The sequence below is a fragment of the Leiobunum rupestre genome, chromosome 4, assembly GCF_980474605.1.
Source record: "Leiobunum rupestre chromosome 4, qqLeiRupe1.1.hap1, whole genome shotgun sequence".
Taxonomy (NCBI): domain Eukaryota; kingdom Metazoa; phylum Arthropoda; class Arachnida; order Opiliones; family Sclerosomatidae; genus Leiobunum; species Leiobunum rupestre.
Genome location: NC_143387.1, coordinates 63,688,251 through 63,713,536, shown reverse-complemented (window position 1 = coordinate 63,713,536; position 25,286 = coordinate 63,688,251). Strand labels below are relative to the sequence as shown.

The window sequence follows — 25,286 nt, the reverse complement described above, 5'->3', positions numbered from 1 at the left end:
ATCGAAAAAAAAACTTTACAAAAGTCTTACGTTGGCGGTATAGGGAGTTAGAGCCTTCTCTTATTATAGGCTTCTGGTAAAACGAATACAATTAACTTCCCTCTAAAGCAACAATGTAATTTTACACTTACACTTCTACGAAACTATAATAACAAGCGTGCAGTCATTATCTTCAAGTAAAATTAAATACAATCTTTGAGAATAGGACACTTTAATTCGAACACGTAGAAAACTTGGTAGACGCAGCCTAATATTATCCAAAAGAAGAAAAACAGAACCACCATTACCGTCATTTTCAATTAACAGTATTCGAACGGTTCCTTCTAGAGAGAAACACGAGGAAAACAAAGCATTTACGCCCACGCCGCCTCTCGAAGATGGGGAGTGTTAAAACAATGATTCATTTGTACCACGCGTGGTAACTGTACGCTGCGGGCATTCATTCCAGGCGCGTTCAGTTCGAATGCGGCCCGGAAGTTATTTCGGAATAGGTAAGAGTCGAGGGGAGGAGAGCCGGAGAAAGGTATAGCGTAATAGGCCGACGCGCCCAGAGAGAGAAAGCGCCGCCCTGGTGGATGAAGACGGAAATAACGCTTAGCGCAGAGCGAATCTCTCTCCGAAGGCTGGCTGACTACCTGGAGAAACGCGAGCCCCTGTAATTCGCCTCTCCGGCGCGCTCCGATTCAGTCGCGTTTAAGGACAGCGGTCGAAAGCACGCGCCTTCATCGGCCAACCCACTCGAACTAGAGAAAGCGGGGAATTTCCAGTCTTTTCGTCGCATTTTTTTGTTGATATTCCTCCGACATTTTCGGGCCGATCCTTTCGAACTCGCCGCGTGAGGAGAACGGCATTCTTTTTACGAGAGCGTCATCGGAGAAACGCGCCGCGTTCGTGAGCCACGAGCTGACCACTTTCGGGCAACGCTGAAGGCCGGGAAAAGGATGTAGGAAAAGTGTCCAGGTAAGAAAAGACCTCTTTCTCACAGCTATAAAGCGCGAGACAGGCTGCTTAGCGCGCCTTTTCGGAGGTGGAGATCCCTAGTCAGCGTTCGCTTTTGTTGTTAAGGGTCCTCCTTTTACGCGACGTGTAATTTTATCTTTTTCTCTTCGGAGTGGGGTGGCTACACTTCCTTCGAGTACTTCGACTCAGCTGCTGACACGTGTTTCCATTCTTATCGGCTTCCGTTCGTGTAGAGCGCATTCTTCCCGTAGCTCTGTCTGATATTAAAAAGTTATATGGCTTGTGTCGTTAGAAATTTATATTTATTTGCCAAAACAAGCTTATACGAAATTACTGTTTTGGCTAAAAAAACACGGGTTAGTACGTAAACAATTAAGAAAAAAACTTGGTGACGCTACGGTCACTTAATATAATAATGAAGATGCTAAATTGGAAATATGATCTACGCAGTGAGTATAGATTTAACAAAAATAACCCGTATCCATTTATCTGACGCTATTCTGGGGAAAATTGGATTTGAAATGTTTTCAAAATGTACGATTTTGAGTTGATTCGTCAAGTTGAAGATTTTTTTAAAAACCAACTAAGCTGTTAACCACTTCCCAAAATTCCGTAAGCCGTTTACCGCCATATGCGCAACGTTTCGGAGGAACTCTTCCTCCTTCTTCAGGGATTTTTACTTGTGGAGATTTTTTGAAAAAACATCTACACTATTAAACACTTCCCAAAATTCCGTAAAACAATTACTTTGGTTAGTTCAAATCTGTAAATCCCAATTACAGGCGTGTACATCGATTACGGTGAAGGATCAGCTTCTCGCAGGTTTGCCACACGTCAGGGAAATCAGGGAAAAGTCAGGGAATTTAAAAATGGGCCTAAAAAGTCAGGGAAATGTCAGGGAATTTTAAGAATTGGTAAAAATTCAGGGAAAAGTCAGGGAATTCAATTGTATCTTGGCACTTTATGAATGTAATTTAACTCTAGATCTATGACAAATTCCACGATTATCATTTATTTCCATGAATGTTTAACTAATTTTTTCAACATTGCAATAACCTTTTTACTGAAATATAAGTTCATCTAAATTTATTAACTTCTAATAAAAGTAAAATATAAAAGACAAATTTTGGCCTTAATAATTCAAGGAAAATCTCTTAAAATGATCAGGGAAAACAGGGAATAGTCAGGATGATAAAATTGGCGAATAAGTAGATAAGTCCATAATGAAAAGGGATAATAAAGCTAAACCCTAAATAAATTTGAAGAAATTAAAAAACTTACTAATAGCATGGAGGAAGAAAGTACTTCTGGTGAGGTAAATACGATACCTCTAGCACAAGCCGATTGTTCGAAGTACGGCACGAAAATCCGCTAGAGGCGCCAGGCGTTACGCCTGGTTCGTAGGCTTTTAGCGCCTCCTATTTTACGGAATTTTTATAAAGTTATAGTTATTCCGTTCATCGATAGGTGGAGACACTCTACTAGGCACAAAGGCCAATTAAGCCACTGATCACTAGCCTTCTTTTCCTCTCCAGGATAGTAGTTTCTTCCTCCGTTGGATTTTCTGGCTATTTAATTTAATTTAATTTAATTATTAAATAAAATGTACTGGCAACCCTGTCTCGTTTCAAGTACTTCGAAGTAGCTAACGAACTGAACCGAATAATCGGACATTCATCAAAATCCCGTGCCCAATGGAGAAAATTAATTTTAGAAATAATAATAATACTAATAATAATAATAATAATACCCAAGGCCCCACCTTAAGCCCAAGTCATCTAGTGACTTATAATGCCTTTAAACAGGTGGCCGGGTTATAATGCGTAGGAGGGTGGTGGCTATCCCTTCATGCCACGCGAGTCAACAACTCGATACACTTACTATTACCGTCAACCTCTAAGTTATAATGGAAAAGGGAAACCGAACAACTCGGGGGAAAACCCGTTTAACCAGTGGGGAGAGAACTTACAAACTCAACACGGAAGGAGAAGTTTTCACCAAGTGCCACAAGTTGGGATCGAACCCGGCTCCTCTTGGTGCGAGGCGAAAGTGCTAACCACTAATATCTTGGAATCAACTTGGAAAAATTCTGAAATTTGGTCGAAAATTAGTTCTAATATCACTTTTCGATCCAAACATTACGAGTGTCAGACCCCTCGTACTAAACACTGCGCAACTGTAGCCGTAAGTCTTAAATATCGTTTATAAGTGGAACCCTTCAATAGAAACCGTTTACAGAGACTAGTGCTCGGATTTCGATTAATTTTTATCCATGAATAAAATAAGCTCGGCGATATTTAAATAATATTTATTTAAATCACCAATAGTTGAATAAAAATTGTAAAATGTTTAAATAATCGAAAGTGAATAAGCCTATTATATAAATCAAACAAACAATTATTTAAACAAATGCCACTTTTATTCAAATAAATGCTTGGTTGCGTAAAAAACATAATTAAATAAGTTAAAATGATATTCTTTTTACCAACGTTTTTTAAATAAATCGGAAAATTTGTGGATAATGAATAAAAAATTCCGAGCACTAACCGAGAGTTATTCTTAACACAGACTCTATAGGTTGCTTCTCCGTTTTGGGTCCACTCGCTCACGTTTCTCACTTTAACCTTTGTCAGGGCCTCGCTTAAGGGGCAATTTTTTTGTCGAATAGACGTCAGCTACCTATAAAATATTTACTAAACAAACTAGGCATCTTTACTATATACTTACGTCGTAACGCTTTCTACGGGTACCACGCCTACCGTATCAAAAAATTGGAACAGTATCCTCACGCGGTCCATAATTACGCTGGAGAATTGCAAAACAGGCAACAAAAAAAGCAATCGGACAATCTATTATTCGCGTGATTTGGAGCAACCGCCCTTCGACATCAATATAAGACACGCAGATGCCCGGGAACAATATTTGTTGAGAAATAATAACGCAGCGTCAATAAACATTAATTTATATACTCCGTTTGTAACTGACCCCTATTCTTCAAAACAAAATGGGCTATTTGGGATACTTACATACACTAAGCGATTTTATCGCTTCCAATATTTCGGATTTAACGGGGAAGACTACAGTGGCCGTTGTCTACTTTCGCGCTATTTCAAGCTGAACTCTTTTAATTTTGTATTTTAACTTATAAAATTAATATTTAAGTGTAGAACAGGCTCTTGTTTAGTGACTAAAATAATTTTTACAATTTTAAATTTAAAAGTAATTAAGTTATTACGTAAAAATTCGGATCCCCGGAGCAAGCGCCCAAACTACCCTTTAGTTATCGTTAACTATTAATATTAGAATTATCAAAATTATTTTAAGCACTAGAGGAAGTTTCACCCTAATAAGAAAAATATAATTCAATTATGTAATTGTTAAAACTGAAACGTTCAGCTTGAACGAAAAAGAGGATATTTTTGGTATGAAATACCAAGCCTTTAATTTTGTGCCACTCGCGTCTCTAATGTATGCTTTTTAGCAGGATTTTAGTTGATACCCTTTTACGCGAAATTTTCTGAAAACGTTCAGGTAATATAACCTCTAGTATTTCTTGACATTTTCAACTCTGCGTAGGGTTTTGTTTCGGAAGCAATCCCCAAAATGGTCGAGATCTTCCGTAAAGAGCGCTTTGGAGGTTATATTCTCTTTAACATCTAGTCTCTAAGCCTAAATAATGGCCGATGAAATGTTTTATTGTGCAGTGGACGAGAGAAAACTAAAGTTAGACTTAATAACTACACGACTAACGATAAATCTGATTGAAAGCACGACCAACCAGCGGTTATTTTTTTAAATCAACTATATATTTTTCCAAATTTGAAATGAATATGTTGAATCTAAGGAAAATTGACGTTATAAATTTATACTCTACTGAAATCCGTGATACTTGCTATCAAGAACCTAATTAGGTTACTGAGAGCTTACGAGTAAATCTTCATGGCCCACTAGCATTGTCTATTACCTAAGCTGCTCCCCTAATCGGAGACCCTCTATTTTTTAATCCATCTAGTAATGGCTGTAAGAAATTTGCTTTTATCTTTCGAGAAAACGTGAAAAAGTTAAATTTGATTATTCATTTAGCTCGTGCAACTTTTAATTCAATGGATTTTATGTTTTAATTAATCATCAATAGAAAAATATTTAATAGATTAATTAGGGTTATAAATGTTTTCGTGACTGTTTCAATATAAACCGCGATTTTCAATCTGCCCTAGGTAGTACTACTTGTTTCGTAAACTTGTTGACTCAGTAACATAAATGTTAGACAAGTTAAGGCAACTCTAGCAAACGCGTAAGGAGAAAGTGTATGGAAAACTGTCTGTGCACTTTAAAGTTTTCTATCGCAGGCTTAACCCGTCAGTTAATTGTGTCAAAGTCCACATAGGTCATACGCCCTTTTCGTTTTTGAAGTCAAACGCGTTTAATTTAAAACGCGTTTAATTTAAAACGCGTTTAATTTAAAACGCTAAATTCTTCGAAGCTATTACTTAAATCTCCAATATTGTGACGCGTTGACACGGAAATTGGGCCCACCTTTTCTAAACCACGTAATCTGACCTTTAAAGTGGCAGATTGACACCCGGGCTTGAAACTCCAACAGTCAAAATCGATCGGCCCAATATTTGAAGAGGGAACGAGATTACTGTTTTCGAACTAAAGCAAATCTATTCAAAGCTAAGGTACATTCACACGAGCGCTAATTAGTTCAAATAGTTGTAGAATCATCCAAAATCTGTTCACACGAGGCAAAATAGCTAATGGGGGAAAAACGCGAAAGATAATCTAAGACTAACAAAACGATTGTCGCGTACGTGATATTAATATGACGAAGCAATGGCTGTGACGCTCCTCTCTTAATAGGGCGCGCCTACGTCATAGATACCGGAATGACGTCACTTCACTCAAAATACAGCGCGGAATCAATATTAAATAATTTTGAATTATAAATCGTTGTTCAGGCTGGTAATCAACGACAAATATTTTCGCGGAATTAATGGGGAACTATATGAATGTTTAGTAGCTTTTTCTGCCACCAGATGGTCCTATGGAGTAAAGACTCCCTCGGCATCACGCTGTATTGTTAGAGTAACGCTCATATAAATTGTTTCTATTACCTATTTAACAAAATAAAACAAATCATATCCGTATATATTACGCCATTCTAAAAAAAGGATTTACAAAATGGTTAAAATGTATGGATAATAAAAATAATTGATCTGAACAGGTTCGGGAATACATTTGATAGTTTTATTTCCTAAAAGATTTTGGCAAAACCCAAACGGCAGGGAAACTCATTAAAAAATGACACAAATTCAAAAACTCGTTAGTGCACAAGGATATCTTCCGTAATACGCCACTTCAAAATTAATTTGAGCGCCATCTACAGCAGTTTATTTCGAAATGAAATACTATACAATTTGTATTTTATAGTAACGGGGTAAAAGAAAGTTCTAAGCATTTCTGTTTTCTGCTATAGTAGATGGCGCGTTAGTCAAAACGCTTGAGCTAAAGCTTCTAACCAATGAAAACTGTACGCGAGAAAATCCACGACTTTTGACGGGTTGCGTTCTCCTTGTGTGGGGTGCTGTGTTTGTTGCTCCTAGCTTCGAAATCAAACGGGCAGACAGAACACCGGTGATAATGAAACGTACAAGCTAACAAAAATATCGTGTTTCTGAAAGTTTTCGTGTCCAGGTTTGAAAGAGATAGCGCGGTGTGTCTACCAATCCTCCTTTCCGATATCAAACGCGATAAAAAACACGGGCTTTGTTGAACATACTGGACATTTCCCAAGCTCAAGGACGAATAAACAACTGTTTTATTTTGTCCGACAAAATACCTCTTTCTTTATAGTCTTTTTTTTTATGTTCGTGTAATATCTATGGGGAACAAAAGCGTGTGTCTCTACTTTTACTTCATTTTTTGCCAACATCAATATATCATAAACGAAAAGAGGAGACTGGCCTAGTTCAGCGTTCTTACAACGTTATCGGCATCAAGAACAAATGCCACCTAGATATCCAATTTATCTGAAAAAAGGTCTTGTTTGGTTACAAAAACACGATTCAGTTTAACGGTAATATGTTCAATGTCTTTCTCGTAGGTGCAAATTTAGGGAGCCGTTAAATTCGGTGTAAACAAATTGGGTGTACGGAATTCTATGTAAGGAAAGTTCTTTGTATAGGAAAGTTTGGTGTGAAGAAGAATTCTTAATTGTTTAAAAACTTTCATGGGTTGAACACACACATATACAGGGTGTTTCAAAAGGTTATGCAAAAATGTTAAGGAGTTGTAGGGGGTGAGTATGCCTGTTTTTTCCCCATTTTCCTACGATGAGTTAAAAGAGCGTCAGAGAGCTTCAAAGCACGATTTATCTACACAGGTTAGAACTCGGTACTAAAGAAGGGGGACCGTTACGTACTGCAGCTTTTATCCCCATTGGAATTATAGGTTTCCAAGCGCCACCTTCATTGTGAAAACATTACTAATTATTATTAATGTTATTTTCAATGTAAGCGTAATTTAATAAGGTTGTATACTATTGGACCGAATCCCGTTTGACCGAATCCCATTGAACTGAAAAGTATTTTCGTTTATAGCCCAACATGGCGGGATTCAGTTGAATGGGAAATTTAAATCTGGTTCGTTTTCACTTCGGGTAGGTTAGTTCAGGTTGGGTTAGGTTAGGTTAGGTAAGGTTGGGTTGGGTTGGGTTGGGTTAGGTTAGGTTAGGTTAGGTTAGTTCAGGTTGGGTTGGGTTGGGTTAGATTAGGTTAGGTTAGGTTAGGTTAGGTTGGGTTAGGTTAGATATGGTAGGCAACTATTTCACGTCGGGTCTTATCAAGGTTATTTTCCAAAATTAAACCCGGAAAATATCAAATTTCAAGGGAAAAAGGTCTAAAAATAAATATTTAAGACATAGTTTAGTCCAAATTAGATATACTATCGTCACGTAACCTACGATATATAAATATGTATCACTAACGGTATATTGAATGAAAACCGCACAAAACGCGGTTTTCGGTCGATTGGAATTCGGTTGAATGGTACATTCGGACGAATGGGATTTCAATCATATAATAATAGCTAAAATAAAAATTTATGTTTTAAAATACAATTTTATTACTCATTAATATTTTTGCATAACCTTTTAAAACACCATTTATATCATATAATGTTTCAGAGGCGTTTCAAGCCATGTGAGGTTTAAAAAAAATAATGAATTTTATTGATGAGATTTCAAAAAAAGTTTTATTTTTTCTTCACACCAAATTTTTCAATACACCGAATTTCCTTACAGAGAATTCCTTACACCGAATTTTCTAGTCTCCTAAATAGGAATAAACAATTTCTTAATAACACTACTGGAAGAAAGACGTTTCAGATACCCTGACTGAAAAATAATTTCTTCAAAACCCCTTTGCAATCTCTCCCATATTTTCTTCGTAGCAAGAAAACACACTTCAAATCAAGAATGCATTCTTGTGCCCCTAACAATATTAATCTCAAAACGTAACCATAGATGTAAATCATCTGTGTGAAATAGCGTCCAGAAAAATAGAACTTACGCTACTAACAAGTAAGTATGAGAAGGTGGGATTTAAAATCTCTTCAGTCTCAATATTCTTAGGTACCTTAATGCATTCTCGCTTCGATGGAAAAGCAAGCCTTGCATTAAGTGCATTTAACTAAAAAGCCGTTCTGCTTTTGGAAAGCTTTTACAATCCTAGGATGACATTTATTGTTCCATTTCTAAATCAGAGTTTATCAACAAAGCTATCCGGGTTTCTAAAAGGGGTCAAGGATCTTTAAAAGGAATGGTAGTAAAGTTCAATTCTTTGATTTTTTCACCTAGAAAAGGGCTTAAAGAATACAGGAAATTCTAAAAATAATTGTTAAAAACGGGGTTATATTTTGAAGCCTTATAAAACTAACGCATTTACTGGAATTGGGATGGCACCCGAGCAAAAGTAATCTGATAAACAGAAACTTCAATCAGTAAAATTGTTAATTCCCCAAATATGTATTGACATATCTAGACAAATTGTACTGAAACCAAATTAATTCCCGATTTTCTATCAAAAAACCCGTCACAGTTGTAGTACGATTTTTGCTTCTTCCGGTTCTGGATATTGGAAGGGTATCAAAATTAATTAAAGGTTTTTCTGATATGTTTAATAAACGTGTGGTTGTTGAACGCGCGCTTCTGCTTGCGGTCATTTTGATTGATTCATTTTAAACGGGTTTTAAACGTTTTGGCGTTAAACAACCAGTTACGATAAGAAATCGGACAGAACGGTTGTACGCAATCGGAATTATCGGATTATTTTACGATTTTGGTTGTTGAACGCCGGCATGTTTTATTTATTTACACTACGAAAAAACGTCAGCAACTTACAGGTGTGTACTTAAATCGCGTCAGAAATCGTCAGTTTTAGGGAACTAATTTTTTAGAGGAAAACAAAAATAAACAAAATAAACAAAAATTAACAAAAATAAACAAAATAAACAAAAATTAACAAAAATAAACCAAAATAAACAAAAATAAACAAAACAAAAATAAACAAAAATAAACAAAACTAAACAAAAATTAACAAAAATAAATAAAATATAACAAAAATTAACAAAAATAAACAAAAATAAACAAACCAAAAATAAACCAAAATAAACAAAAATAAACAAAACTAAACAAAAATTAACAAAAATAAATAAAAATTAACAAAAATTAACAAAAATAAACAAAAATAAATAAAAATTAACAAAAATAAACAAAAATAAACCAAAATAAACAAAACAAAAATAAACCAAAATAAACAAAACTAAAAAAAACTAAACCAAAATTAAAAAAAATAAACCAAAATAAACCTTACATTTATTTTCTTCGTATATAACGTATACTTACCTACTATAATCCGTCTTACTATCGAATATAATTCTCCATTTACGTTAAATAGTCCTAATTGGTTAAAAATATAAGCTGCTCCAGTTATTCCAAATGTAAAACAATAAGGCGTTTAATTCCTAGCGTGAAAAATGGCAAAAAGTGGTCAAAAATGGCTAAAAAATAAATCCCCAATTATTCGGACGAATGTACCAAAGGGGCCCTTAAGGAAAAAAGGAAAAAAAAATTAAGCAGGCTCTGGAAAGTGGCAAAAAGCGCTCTTCCGGAGAAGCGCCCACCACCGCCGCCAAAAAGCGCAAAAATAAATATCTCCCTTCGGGCCTCAACCTTTATTTCTCGAACGGAATAAAAATTAAATAATAGACTAATTTTATTAAGCTCGCTTCGCTTCCCGTTTACAAAACTTAATTAAAACTCGCGTGTTTTACGCCCATAGAGAAAACCTTGTGAATTTTTACAAGCTCATTTTTCCGCCCTAAATAGTATAATGCGTAATTTCTAGAACCGTCTAATCCGCCCACATCAAAGTATGGTTTTCACCCCGAGAAATTGGTTTTGCAAAACGTTATTTTGTAATTTGTGCGAAAAAAACCACATAAAATCATTTAAATAGTGGTTCGATTTAAATAAATATAAGAATATCGAATCTTGACATAATGAAATAGGATATAAATGTTTTGGCGATAATAAAAAGCTATATTGTGACCAAGAGTCTTATTATTATTATTCCTTAAAGGCCTAGGATTTCTTATGCCAGTTTTCATCCCGCCGCGCAAATATCCTGGTGGTAGGCCAACGTGTTCTGCGGTTGGCCTACCACCAGGATTTCCCGCGCATCGTTTCGACATGGTAATTAACCCTAAGTATAAATAAATTCTTGGTAATACTTATAGACTCCTATATGACGACCCTTTCGCGAAGGTAACACCGTTGGACTTCGATTTTTAAATATCGGTAGTCTTTCCAGATGGCGCCAGCACTCTGAAAAGTTGAAATTTTAAAATAATACAAAAACCACCGAAAATTATTAGTTTCTTCGTGTATCTTTTTATATTTAATTTTTTTTCAAAGTTTTTCAAAAAAGTTTAAATTGGCGCCACCTGGTACAAATATAAAGTATTAAAATGGAACCTCTAATGGCTTCCCTTTAAACTTTTGGTTCCCTGTAATAGGTCTACAAACAAAAACAATTTATATTGAACTGTATATGCTATTTAACAATTTAACAGTCTGCCATAGACTTAAAATGGTTATGTCACACATTGAATTTCAAAATTTGGGTAATAACACGACCAACCAATCGTTATGTTTATAGTTTAATGTAAATGAATTTATTACTATTATCATATGTAATACACTCACTCATAAGTATGATTCTGTATAAAATATTCATAGATAAAAGGTCAATGATAACTTTTTTCATCGCGCTATTGAAAACGTTACCATGGAAACAAAATCTCGTGATCCCGAAACACGAGCTAACTATAGACGGTCAAAGCCAGAAACGCGACAGGATTCCAGGAATTCTACGAGTTTTCACAATCTTCCACTTCCTATCTATACAGTTGATGACGTATTATTCGTGACGTAATTTATATCATAAATAAAATACCTATATGCCATACTTATGAACAATTATATTAAATAGTATGTAAATATGTACTCTAAGAATAACTAATTTCCTCTTGATTTTATGTGGCGTGTCTGATCAGAACTATCTCAGGCCACAGAAAAGGGTTTTGTTCCTTACTGTTTTCAATATCTCAAGTAAGAGATTTCCATACTCTTGAACTTTGGCCTCAATTCTAATATTAACATTCGGGCTAGAAAATTGACTTTTAAAAATTAATTTCACAATTGCAGTCGATCGATTCCAAATCAACCGCATCACGGCTGTGTATTACTACGCGTACCAGTATAAAATGTTAATTTTTCAGACCGTAATAAAATTGGTATGTTTATAAAGCATGTTTTAACGATGAAATACTGGTATTTACCCCCATACCACTCAACTATGAGTTTTCTTTCGAAACATATTTAAAAAAAATATCGAGATCCTACATAAGGCCACATGTTACGAGTAAGTAACTTTAGCAATATCAAAAGTGACATAATTACCAAAAGTGTGAAAAATCCCTGTACTTTCGTATGTTAAAGGTTTAATGAATGCTCTACACGAGATCAACCACATATAGAGATATGAATCGGTAATTTACCCTGGTAATTTACGCGGTAAATTACCCTGGTAACAGTAATTTACAATTTTCTCAGGTAAATTACGAAAATGGTAATTACCCTGGTAATTACCAGGGTAATTTACTGTGGTAAATTACCATGGTAATTTACCATCGTATTCGTGTTTCACTGTTTCTCAATTTTCTTTGTTTTTTTGTGCTAAAATGTACCAAAAATACGTCGCACAAGATAACAAAACTCAAAACCTAACGTTATTCGCGTTTTACTGTATTTTTGCATCGTTTCATAATGTAATTTCACTCCAGCAAACACTAGATCATAGGCGTAAACCGCGTAACGCACTAACTCGAATAGCTAGGCACCGCTGCGCCACCTAGATTCGTTTAATAGGAAGAATACTTATGTCTATCCCTGTTTATACCGGTTCAATTAACTCTCGATGAATCTGACGAGGATGAAAACGATAGTGAGTACCCTGAGGAACATGATGATACTGATAATTAATCTCAAAATGAAGATAATTGAAAATTTTTGGGCATTTATAACCTATTGTGGTAATTTATAAAATGTACAATACCCAACAAAAGCGTTTCTTCTTTGTATTCCTTGTTTTAATCGTAGAAAAAACCTTTTAAAAAAAGAAAAATATGGTAATTTACCGCAACACGGTAAATTACGGTAATTTAAGAACTCTAACCACATAAAAGACTATTTAGTCTATGGTATTATATCGTAGGTAGATGGCCATAGCATCTCCACAGAACGACGAAAAATAAAAAAAAACTAACTTTGACCATTGCTACTTAGTTCCTCCGTTCTTCACTACGAGGCGTTATTTGTTGGTTTTAACTTCCTTCCCTCCCCAAGGCATACTTTCCCTTCTCCCCTCCCAACTTGTATTTCGCTCGTAACTTTCATTAAGAAATAGGTCCGATTGACACACTTTTGGTAATATTAATAAAATCTGTTACTTTTTTACGATAGTTAAAGAAGTCTTCGAGCACGCTCCACATTCACGAGGAACAAAAGGTTTTTCTAGCTCGTGCGAAGAATATACTAATAAAGCTGATGTAAGAGCAACATTTTAACAAACTGGGCAAGACCACTTAATTATTATTATATAAAATCAACTATTTTGCTATCTCCCAAAACAGTACCCCGATTCGGGGTACCCATTTAGACGACCCCTTCGCCCCCCCCCCCTTTAAATTAACCTTGTAGTTTTCTCCAAGAGGTAATATCAGAAGTAAATGAACCAAAGTTATCGAGGGCAAAATAGCTAATTTTTCATCCCAGTCTTTTGACGCGATAAATTGCACTTGGGGATTGTGGGTATAGTTATTTCTATGTATAAAAAATTGTTTCATAAAAACAAAAACCTTTTTCGGCCTAGGAGCGGGCAAAATTTCAAATTCGAGGTCAAAATATAACTTCATAAGGAAAACGCCTCCAACAGTATAACAGTCTGATAGATTCAGTTCATTTACTTTTGGTAATATTATATGCTTCCATTTTAGAGAATTATTGATAATACACGCAATATTTACTTTGACTAAATTTATAACGAAAACTGCGGTGGAGAGAATTTCGCCCTGAGGATGGAATGGACCGCTTAAGTAACTCCACCGAAAACGTGTAAGGAAAGGAATGTAGACGTGGCTCTATGGGGTTTACAAGTTACACTCTTATAAGTTATCCGTACACGTTTCAAAGGGGTTGCTTAACCTGCCTATTATTTTAGTCCGACTTGGCCGAAATCTGAATACGGTTAACGTACGATTCCAAAGCCCCCAAACCATACACTAAAATGAAAATTATAGTATAGAAAAAAATACGTATTAGAATTATTGATTGGCACGTTGTGGGAACATCTCTAAATTTGGAATTTCCCGGAGTGCGGTTGCTGGGGGGGGGGGGGGATCTCGCTTTACTTTCAGTAAACAACGGGTTGCGCAGGTAACGCCGGCTGGTCGGGCGCTTTCTATTTCTCTCCCTTCTCTCTGATCATTAATAAACAGAGTCATCCGCGTTGCGAGAGTCACCTAGTGATCACCAAACGAACCAATCTTAAGTCCCTCCAGAGAAAAAAACGCGCACGACTTAGATAACTACTCCGCAGCGATGCGAGCTGAATAGCCAATGCGGATTAAGTACGTGGAAAAAGCTAAGAATCGATTATGTATAGGTGTTATTTTTTTGTAAGGCCCTTCGCTGGTTCATTACTAAATAGCAACGTACTCAATCGTTAAGAACTTTCAGAACTCCTCATTTCGATCTTTGTACTCTCTAGGCACTCTCCTAGATTTTAAATTAGAATTAAGTAATTGGGATACATTTGACACGATGGCTGCTATACAGAAAACCCCTTGGATACTTCGTAGTAGTACACACAAAAAAACCTTATAGTACCGCCCCCTATCGTAGCCGCAGCGCGAATTATTTCTCAGTTTAACCGGTGAAGAAAATTACTCGTAACTCTTGAACAAAATACTTCGTAATATTTGTTTCATACCTTTTCATATTTTAACTTATTTTTGTTCAATCGAACCACTCCTACCGCGTTGAGTGTGCAAGTTTTCTCAGCACCGGTTAAAGGGGTTTTCCCTCGATTTCTTCGGTTTCCCCTTTCCATAAAAACTTGTAGAGGTTAACGGTAATAGTGCTTCAAAATCAACTTTTTAGTGACAAAACTAAATATCAACTGATAATAATTTGAAGCCAGGTACGACAAAATCCTACTAATATTAGAATGAGGGGTTTCTCCTTCGTAGTAGGGTTTATAGTAACGAAAGGGCAAACAAGATGTACAGAGACACCATGAATTAGCCATTTCAAGAAATATTTTTCAACGTGATAAAACTTGATATATCTTAAAAACTTGGAGGTGATTGGTGCTCGGGTTTTTTGTAAGTTATAATACGGGACGGACCTACAAGATAGTGATGAAATATTTTGCAACAACTTGCAACTTTTAATATAATTTATATTTTCGGATACAACTTAAAACAACAATTTAAAATATATATACATTTATTATATTGAGTTGATATTTAGTTTTGTCACTAAAGGGCTTGCCACCACCCTCCTACGCATTGTAACCCGGCCACCTAAATTAATGGCTTTAAAAGTCGGTAGATGACTTCATTATTAGTTGTATTAGTTTTATTAGTTAGATATCATTATTATATTTTACGATTAAAATTTGGCTCTAAGCCTCGGTCGTAACTCGTAAGACGGCGAACTTGTGAAATTCGAGAGAATAGAGCTCGAATAGCAACGTCGCATGCCCCGTTACAATATAATACATAAGCTTTGGGAATCTCAACTAATCGGATCTAAAACACTAGGTCGGATGAGCTGCCGAACACGACATCTATCGTACCATCTAGGTATTACACTAGAGCCGACCATCGCTCGTGTGAGGGTTATAAATACTTACATAAATACTTACATTTATCATTTATCTCCGATTTCGTTCAAAGAACTCGGGTGGTAAGTATACGCCTTCGTGTAACTTGAAAATCCCGAAAAGGGTTGACAAAAATGGGCTTTCGTTTTGCCATCACAACCGAAAAGGTTTTTGAAAACCAGATTTTCTCCACGGAAATTAACATGGGAAAATCGAGGATTTCTCCAAAATTTAAAAGTTTAATTATTTAAAAACAGAATTCAGAACATGTGTAAATTGGATAAATTGTGGTAAATACATGTCAATTTGGGTGAGTATACTTAAATCGTGGTAAATACATATTAAATGGGTAAATTTGGGTAAATATACGTAAATTGGTTAAGTTCGGGTAAATATACGTAAATTGGTTAAGTTCGGGTAAATATACGTAAATTGGGTAAGTTTGGGTAAATATACGTAAATTGGGTAAGTTTGGCGTAAATATACGTAAATTGGGTAAGTTTGGGTAAATATACGTAAATTGGGTAAGTTTGGCGTAAATATACGTAAATTGGGTAAGTTTGGGTATAAATACGTAAATTGTGTAAGTTTGGGTAAATATACGTAAATTGGGTAAGTTTGGGTATAAATACGTAAATTGTGTAAGTTTGGCGTAAATATACGTAAATTGGGTAAGTTTGGGTATAAATACGTAAATTGTGTAAGTTTGGCGTAAATATACGTAAATTGGGTAAGTTTGGGTATAAATACGTAAATTGTGTAAGTTTGGGTAAATATACGTAAATTGTGTAAGTTTGGGTAAATATACGTAAATTAGGTAAGTATGGATAAATATACGTAAATTGGGTAAGTTTGGGTAAATATACGTAAATTGGGTAAGTTTGGGTATATTTACGTAAATTGTGTAAGTTTGGGTAAATCTTTGTAAATTGGTTGGGCAATTTTGTTTTAAATATGGGTTAATTTCCGTAGATAAAATTAGGTTTTAAGTTGTGAAAACATTTTCGGTTGCCATGGCAAAACGAAAGGCCATACTTACCACCCGAGTTGGAACAAAATCGGAAATAAACACCTCGGGTAGTTTCGTTTGTAAGAACCGAATGTTTAAAATATTCAATTTTATAATTCTTCATAGTTTTTCCCAAGTAAGAGTTATACTTGCTTTTGAAAGCCTTTCAATTTTCAATAGGCTGGCGATGGCGGTTTCTCCTGAGATTTACAAGTGGCGGAGTGGTTCGCACTTTCGCCTCGTAGCCAAGAGGTGTTTTTCGGTTTCCCCTTTCCATAAAAACCGTCAAGGTTAACGGTAAAAGTTAGTATAGTTAGCTCGCGTGGCACGAAGGGCTTGTCTTAATTAAAGGCATTAACTAATCGCAAAGAGCTGACAGTTCTTAGCCAGGTTATATATCATTAAAATAATTGCCGTTGGAAGAAGCAAGTGTCAAACTTACATTTAAGAAATCTGGTGTAAAAACAAGGAAATATAGGTAATATTGGAAATCCATGAGAAATATTAGAAACAATTTTAGATATTTCTGAAAATCTAAAAATATCAGAAATTTAAGAAATATCGGAAATATTTGGAAATTGGAAATCTGGTATACAATGTTTTCCTCACATCTTTGGCAAATATTGTTGGCCAACATGGGTCGCCAAATGATTGTTCGTGTGAATGGAAAAAAGGTTGTTGACCAAGTTTTGAAAAACGACCAAGGCTTAGCAACAAGTATATAAATATAACGATTTTTCGACTGAGGCTCGTGCGAAAACTCTGCCAATAAAACTGTCTTGTAACGTGAGATAAACATTTTATATTACAGCTTCTTATTCATTTTATTTTAGTGAAACATCTAATTCCGCTCATGAAAGTTGCACGAACTTAATTAAGAGTTAAATCGAACTTTTCCCTAACTAACTATTAGCGTTTAATTGATATTAGATGGGCTCCGAAAAGATTTAAAGATTTACCTTTGACCCAGGGTTGCTTTACAAATTCGAGTACAGTATATGATATACAAAATACCTTTAAGCGAAATATTCTGACGTATATTTGAAATATCAATTGACTTCGTCTAAAATCAATTTAAATAACGAGTTTCTCTCAGTTTTCTTTGAGAATACTGGCATTTAAACTGATTTTAAACCTAGGTGCTTGAGTGTCTAAAGTTGGATTTCAAAATGGAAATAGACGGAAATACAAGTAAAGGCAATTGAAATTTGAGTGAAGTACTCCAAGCGGTACTTCTCCTTAAGTTTGTTTCTTATAATACTACCTTCTCTGGTTGCTCGCCACTTGTCCTTGATATGACCTCACTGGTGACCAGCCATTTATAGTCAAATAATTTGTAGTTTTGTCTCTTCTTGCGCTGTTTCCAGCCACTCTGTCCAACTGGGACACGAGTTAAGACTCTTTCAAATTTGGCTAATAATCAGCTATAGGTAAATTCCCAAGGCACCACTTTAGGCCCAAGTCATATAGCGACTTTGGATGCCTTTATCCCACGTGGCCGCCTTAAATTGCGTAGGAGGGTGGTGGAAAGCACTTCATGCCACGCGAGCCAACTGCTACATACACTCACTATTACTGTTAACCTCGACAGGTTTTTAAAGAAAGGGAAACCATGAATGTATTCATTTCAACAATGAATATCGCACTACATCATATACCTTTCAACCATCTGGGGCTAAAATGGGCGGTGCCTTTTGCGTCTTACGTAATCACTTGACCCAATCAGGAGACAGGCGATTGTCGTTGACTCCATCCACAAAACGTTTCCGGTATTGCGCGATTTAACCGGCGAAGAAAATGACTCGTGATTCTGAGAACAATTCCCGCACTTTAACAATATTACTTGATAATCATAAATAAAGGAATTTATTATTAATATTCTTATCTATTTTCGTTCAATCAAAACGATGTGTATTCAAATTTTTTAAACTAGTAAAGTTTCAATTTTCAAATCGTTGCCCTTCGATACAATTTTTGAGCGGTGGCGCGTTCCCAACGTCCTAATAACTAAGCTCCTCCCATCCTAGCGACTGAGGCCAGACTACCTAATTCCGTTCGATATTCATGGTTAAAATGAATACATTCATGGGGAAAACGAAGAGTTACTTGACCTGGAAGATAGACTAGTACATTTTCAGTAACCTAGATACGTTCTTAATTGCTACCACCTTTGTTAATGTAAATACACTATTTTTAGTATTAGAGGTATGTTTTGAAAGAATTACGCTAATTTTATCGACAGTTAACTTAAGCAAAAGGGCAAATACGTCGTGCACTGCACTGTACTTGCGATCTTTAATCGAAAACTGTCTTCACCAACAAAGTTGGGCTGAAGTTAAGGGTTGTTTGTCAACATTGTTATAATTTATTAGTTTCGAAATATGTAAACTGTAGGCTCTATTTCAATTAATTATTAATTGAAAGGCCTTAACAATAGAGTTTGAATTTTGGTGGTGTTTGTTGTTTATCCACATCCCCTTTTGAACTCTGGGTAAATCCTAAATTACGAATTTGGAGCCTAGGGAAGCCCCATGTCTAGCGACCAATTCCCAAATTGCTTAGGGGGAGCTAAACATTTAAAGCAAAACTTCGATTCGCTGTTAATTTACTGCAGATAACTTTAATTTTAACCTTCTAAAATCAGTGGCGTAGCCAGTAATTTACCAATACGCATATAAGAAGGGAGAAGACCCTTTTACAGGGGTACCGCCATTGCGTGTACATTTTTAATAATCTACTTGTTACTAGATAGCGCCATCAGTTTACAATCCGAAATAACAAAAATGATAAAACTCGCGAAAGTCTAATTTAAATTGTGGTTATTTAAAAGCTAAAATTTTGTATAAATATATTACACTTTCAGCTTGAAATAGCACTTAAATTATGTAATAAATATAATAATTTATTTTTTTTGCCAAAATATCCACGCTGGTGTCATCTAGTGTAGAAATACGAAATTACAATTTTATACTCGATGGCGGTTTCTAAAGGTTTGTTTCCCTGTATGTAATATGCGAATTGGTTTATTCGTCAAGGGATATCAAACTATGTAAAATTTTAGTACAATCAAAGCTACGATCGTAAGCCCGATTCTGTCTACGACACTGTCTAACGCAATTTTTTGCTTTGTTGTATGTAAAAGAACTTAAAAACAAATGTTGAAATCAGTTAAACGTCGCCATAAAAAGAAACGATAGTTTTAATATTATTTGAGGTTTCTGCGTTTCGTACAGTTGGCGCCATCTCGTAAAACATCGATTATTTAAAATTCGGTCACTAATAGTGTTAGTCCCGTGAACGGATATTTTCCCTAAACAAATATTTATGAATTCTTGAATAGGGTGGAGTGGAAAAAGAAACAAAAACTGGTTAATCATGTAATTCGGTATTGATCGTGTATCATTATTCTCTGTGCGTTTACATAGAAGTTTCAAGAATATATTGATTTATACTTAGGGAGAATTAATATGTTGAGACCATTTTAAGCGTTTCTCCCAATCCCTTTCACGCTCTTAAAGAATGCTCCTCCCCTTAAAAGTCAATCAAGTATACCCGGTATCTCATTGGTTCCCTAAAACGTACGTTTTCACACGCAATTCAAACGCACGCCGGCGACATTTTCATACCTCTCTCTTAACGGGGAGACAACTGGAACATGGTGCCCAAGTCATAATAATCAGCTAGGCTAATACCAAAGGCACCATCCTAGTCCCAAGTCATAATAATCAGCTAGGCTAATACCAAAGGCACCATCCTAGTCCCAAGTCATAATAATCAGCTAGGCTAATACCAAAGGCACCATCCTAGTCCCAAGTCATAATAAACAGCTAGGCTAATACCAAAGGCACCATCCTAGTCCCAAGTCATAATAATCAGCTAGGCTAATACCAAAGGCACCATCCTAGTCCCAAGTCATAATAATCAGCTAGGTTAATACCCAAGGCACCATCATGGGCCCAAGTCATAATAATCAGCTAAACTAATACCCTTGGCACCACCTTAGGTCAAATTCATCTAACGACTTCTATTGACTTTAATTCAGGTGGCCGGGTTAAATTGCGTAGGAGGGTGGAGGCCAGCCCTTCGTGCCACGCGAGCCAACAGCTCCCTACACTCACTATTACCGTTAACCTCTACAAGTTTTTATTGAAAGAGAAAACACCTTTAACCAGTGAGGATAGGACTTGCAAACTCTACGTAGAAGGAATTGTTCTGAGTTTCCACCCGGTGCCACATATAGCTGGGATCTTGCTGCGAGGCGAAAATGCTAACTAATCCGCAATCCCATTATATCAAAATAGAGATTATCTACAGATATGGCCTCGTGCCATAGATATATGAAATAGCATAGATACCTTACCTTGCAGCCCGTGGGAAGAACACGGAAGAGACAGCTAGCTACAGACTCATATTTTCCGGATACACTATTTAATAGTGCCATCTGTCGGTGACCAATATTAGTATTTGGAAAATATTTTCTGGATGCGCTACGTAATAGTGCCATCTATCGGTGAACAAAATTAGTATTTGGAAAATATTTTCTGGATGCGCTACGTAATAGTGCCATCTATCGGTGACCAAAATTAGAATTTTAAAAATATTTTCTGGATGCGCTACGTAATAGTGCCATCTATCGGTGACCAAAATTAGAATTTTAAAAATATTTTCTGGATGCGCTACGTAATAGTGCCATCTATCGGTGACCAAAATTAGAATTTTAAAAATATTTTCTGGATGTGCTACGTAATAGTAATAATAATAGTAATAATCAGCAAGGCTAATGCCCATGCAGGGCCATGCAGGGCACCACCTTAGGCCTAAGTGCCATCTATCAGTGTTCAAAATTAGTATTTGGTAGATTAGGCCTAATAATGTTGATAGCCCTAGAGTAACGAGGAGTTAAAGTCACGTGTCATTTTTTGGCTTTTGGTTGAAAGATGGCGCTATATCGTAAGGCATCCAGAAAATACGCGTTATCTGCTTGCTGTCACTTGGACCGTATCAGTCCCTTGTATATATTTATGGTTCGTACACGCGAATCCAGGTACACAATGGATTGGTATTTCAAAGGCCTAATAAATATTCATTCTCTTATTTTCGAGTGTTTTTCCTAGAACTAAACAAAAAATAATAATACGCTTGTTTAAACCAATTGACCGTAATTCGAATCTATAACCCGTAAAGCCCGAAGGTAGAGTCGTCATCGAAATCAGTTCTGGTCCTAATTAGCTGTCTGCCACATCTCGATCCGTCCGAAAGACGGAGAAGATAATCCTTTATTGGTACCATCATCGTTCCTCTAATTAAGATGCCTTCGTCTAATTTAGCCTTGGCACTCTCAGGTAGATCCCTTACTGCCTCGTAGGGCGCCCTCGTAGACGTCTCAAATACTCGGGGTACTTAACCCGAAGTTTAATTAAAGGCCGAAGATAATCGGGAAAGGCAAATCGCGTCAACATTTTATAACAAGGTAAACAAAACCTGGCTAAATCACATCGACGGACTTCACAAATGACTACCAATTTGATCATACGCAGAAGCTATACAGGTTAAACTTCAAAGGATCCAATTGTGTTCGGGAGCTGTATTCCCCAATACTCTCTTATGTTGATCCTTTAAAGCCAGTGTAATACGTAAAGTCTTAAGTGGAATATGTCTGTTTTCACTCATTCGAAACAAACAAGTTTGACGTTTTAATAACAACATCTTTATTTTCATAAACGCGAAAAAGAAGATTAGTCCATAATTAAAAGGGATAATATAGCTAAATCCTAAACAAATTTGAAAAAATTAAAAAACTTACTACTAACTCGTACCCAATAGGTCTTCGAGCAAAAAACGCGAAACTCGGATCAAATAGATCTTCGAGTAATAAACTAAATTAAAATGAAATAAAATAGGTGGTTTCTTCTAACTTAACTTATCGTATATTCTATTCTCCACCACACTCCCCCTTTTCGGCTTTCCGTTGCTATATGCAACGCGTTTTGAAATTTTTAATGTTAAGGCTTAGTTTCTCCTTTAGATTTAACAGTCGCCAGCCAGATTTCCCGCACGGTACTGATGAGTTCCAAATAGAACGAAACCGGTCTACCGTTGGAATTTCTGGCTATTTTATTTCATTTTAATTTAGTTTATTACTCGAAGATCTATTTGATCCGAGTTTCGCGTTTTTTGCTCGAAGACCTATTGGGTACGAGTTAGTAGTAAGTTTTTTAATTTTTTCAAATTTGTTTAGGATTTAGCTATATTATCCCTTTTAATTATGGACTAATCTTCTTTTTCGCGTATTTGATCATCCTTCTCACAGTCCATAGGTGGTTTCTTCTAACTTAACTTATCTTTATTTTCATAGCCTAGTCAAGAATGTATTTAAATTATTTATTTTTAATTAAGAGATAATGACTATAGGTGGTTTATTTTCGCCTGTGTGCTCTTTTTAACCTAAAACTATTTATTCGTCTGTTCTGGCGATGATAATTACTCCGCCCCATAAACTATTCGCTGGTTCCGGAGTATTAATCCTTCTGAAAAGCAGGTGTAAAGAGAGTAAATCGGATTTTGTCTGCTGTTAGTTGGAGTTTATCTGCTTAAAGGACCACAGGCAGCCATTTTGGAAAAACGTATTTACTCTGACTCAAGAAATCACCTGGTAGCTAACTTTATTGTAATTTAGTCATTTTACATCGTTAGATGGAGTAATACACGCTGTATATTTTTAGGCGTAATGTGGTGTAGGCATCGGCAATTTGGCACGAAATTAGGTCCCATTGAAAACTTCCCGAAGCCCGCCAAATGTACATAGCTCATGTTAATGTTCTAGGTGCGTACTTATCTCATACGATAAATATCATATACTTCTGGTAGTATGTATATCCCCTTTTTTCACTCATTTTTATTTCTTCTCCATCAAATAAATAATCGACTCAACTAACAATTGTAAGTAGATATAAATACATCATGGCCCTATATTTAACCGAATATTTTTTTTGAAACAAATAATTAATTAATAATTAATTAATACTTAGCCAAATTTCCAAAATAAAGTTTCGTTTATAAACGAGACTGTAACTCAGGAAAAAACATCCTACCAAACACTAATTAAAATTGTAATTAACTGAACTTACGATAAGTAGGGCGAGATAAGCACCCTAACTATACGAAGGCGTACAAACGAAAGTTCGATACACTATTTCTGCGCTCGAACGAAAGAGGGAGCCACTATAATGAAAGTATACCCCTTCCCTTCTCCGCCCCCCCCCCCGCCTAATGACGCAACTGGGCGAGAAATAAAAGCTAGAACGCGGAGGAATAAAAAGAGATAAAAAAGTAGTTCCCGAAGATAACCCCGTCACTCGGAAAGAGCGAGCACCCGTAAACACAAATGGTATATCCAAAAGTTTATTATTACTTCCTTCAAAGTATATACTGTAACGCTCCTTAGTTGGTTTTTGAAAAATAACTTATGGTGCAGGCCTTAGACACTAGAAAACGCGATTTTATTTTTTGTTTGAAAAAATAAGTTTTGGTGTCAGACTTAGACACTAAAGAACGCGTTTTTATTTTTTGGTTAGAAAAATTAAATTTTGGTGTCAGCCTTAGACACCAGACGACGCTTCTTGTTTTGTTTTAGAAAAACGAGCTTATGGTGTTAACTAAAAAGCTTAGAACTTATATAGTGTTAGGAAAATTCCTAAAACACCACAGGACGCCCTTTGATTTCTATTAAAAATAACTTAATATGGTGTCAGCCAGAGTCCTCAGACACCAAAGGACGCTCCTTTATTTGTCTTTGAAAGAAGAACTTATGATGTTAGCAAAAGGCTTTGGACACCAGAGGACGTTCCTTGATTTATAAAAAAAACCTTATGGTTTTAGACAATGACCTTAGACACCAAAGGACGTCTCTTGAAGAACTTGAGCCACGAGGTAGCGTTGCCAAGTTTGACGCATCAAAGAATACCATCTGGTGACAGTGGCGTCTAGCCGATGAAATTTAACAAAGAAATAAATTAATCTTGGCCGTATTTTTTTTTTAATTTGGCCCTAAAATCGATGGATATTTGACAGCTTTCGAATTTATTCGACCAAGAAATCGGGGAGCATCTGGATGAGAAACTTCGAAAGAAGGGGTAATCGACTTCTGAATATCGTAAGGGCGGGCGATCAAAGAAGGAAGTGATTCAAGCTAAAAGAAATAAAAGAAAGGGCGGGGGAGGAATGAGAAGTGAAGGATCCATCGTCCTAATGAATAATACTGAAAGTCGAAAGAAAATGAGTCCGATCCAAAAGAAAGATAAAAACGTCTTCGTTCGGAGGGACGTTAATAATATGAAAGATTCATTAAACTTTTATCGTAACCCCATCTAGAGAGAAGACCCTGGACCTTACAGTTTGACGTTCGTAGATCGTCCCTTATTAAACCAAACCCCTTGACGTTTGGCAACAGGAACTTCGGGATGAGTTGACCTCTTCATAAACGATCTATCCGAACATATTCGAGAATATTCATTTGGGAATTTATGGAGACTTGTAAGGGAAGATAATCTGACTCTGTTTTTCATAATGGGATATGAATGTCTTCGATAACTATTATCCTTTATTTCCTAACGTTTCGTAACGTTTTCCCTTTCACCATTAACTCTTCTAAATGACGAAGATTACACGAATAATATTGATATTTTTCTCGAGTATGAATGGAAAGTGACCTTTTCAGGGTCGATATCACAATAGGTAGTTTCTTTTCTCCTGTTCGCGGACTAAAAGTATACTTTTTTTTTAACCTAAAACGTTTTATTCGCCTGTTA

At 35.9% G+C, this 25,286-nt stretch overlaps 1 protein-coding gene across 1 annotated transcript in view; it reads left to right on the top strand.

The window, feature by feature from the left end:
- Positions 1–684: 684 nt before the first annotated feature.
- LOC149948729 (fibroblast growth factor receptor-like 1) overlaps positions 685–25,286 on the top strand; it is a 138,556-nt gene continuing 113,954 nt past the window's right edge. The window contains exon 1 of the mRNA XM_090172462.1: positions 685–960. The gene's annotated coding sequence lies outside the window, so the exon portion shown is untranslated. The remainder of the gene's footprint in view (positions 961–25,286) is intronic.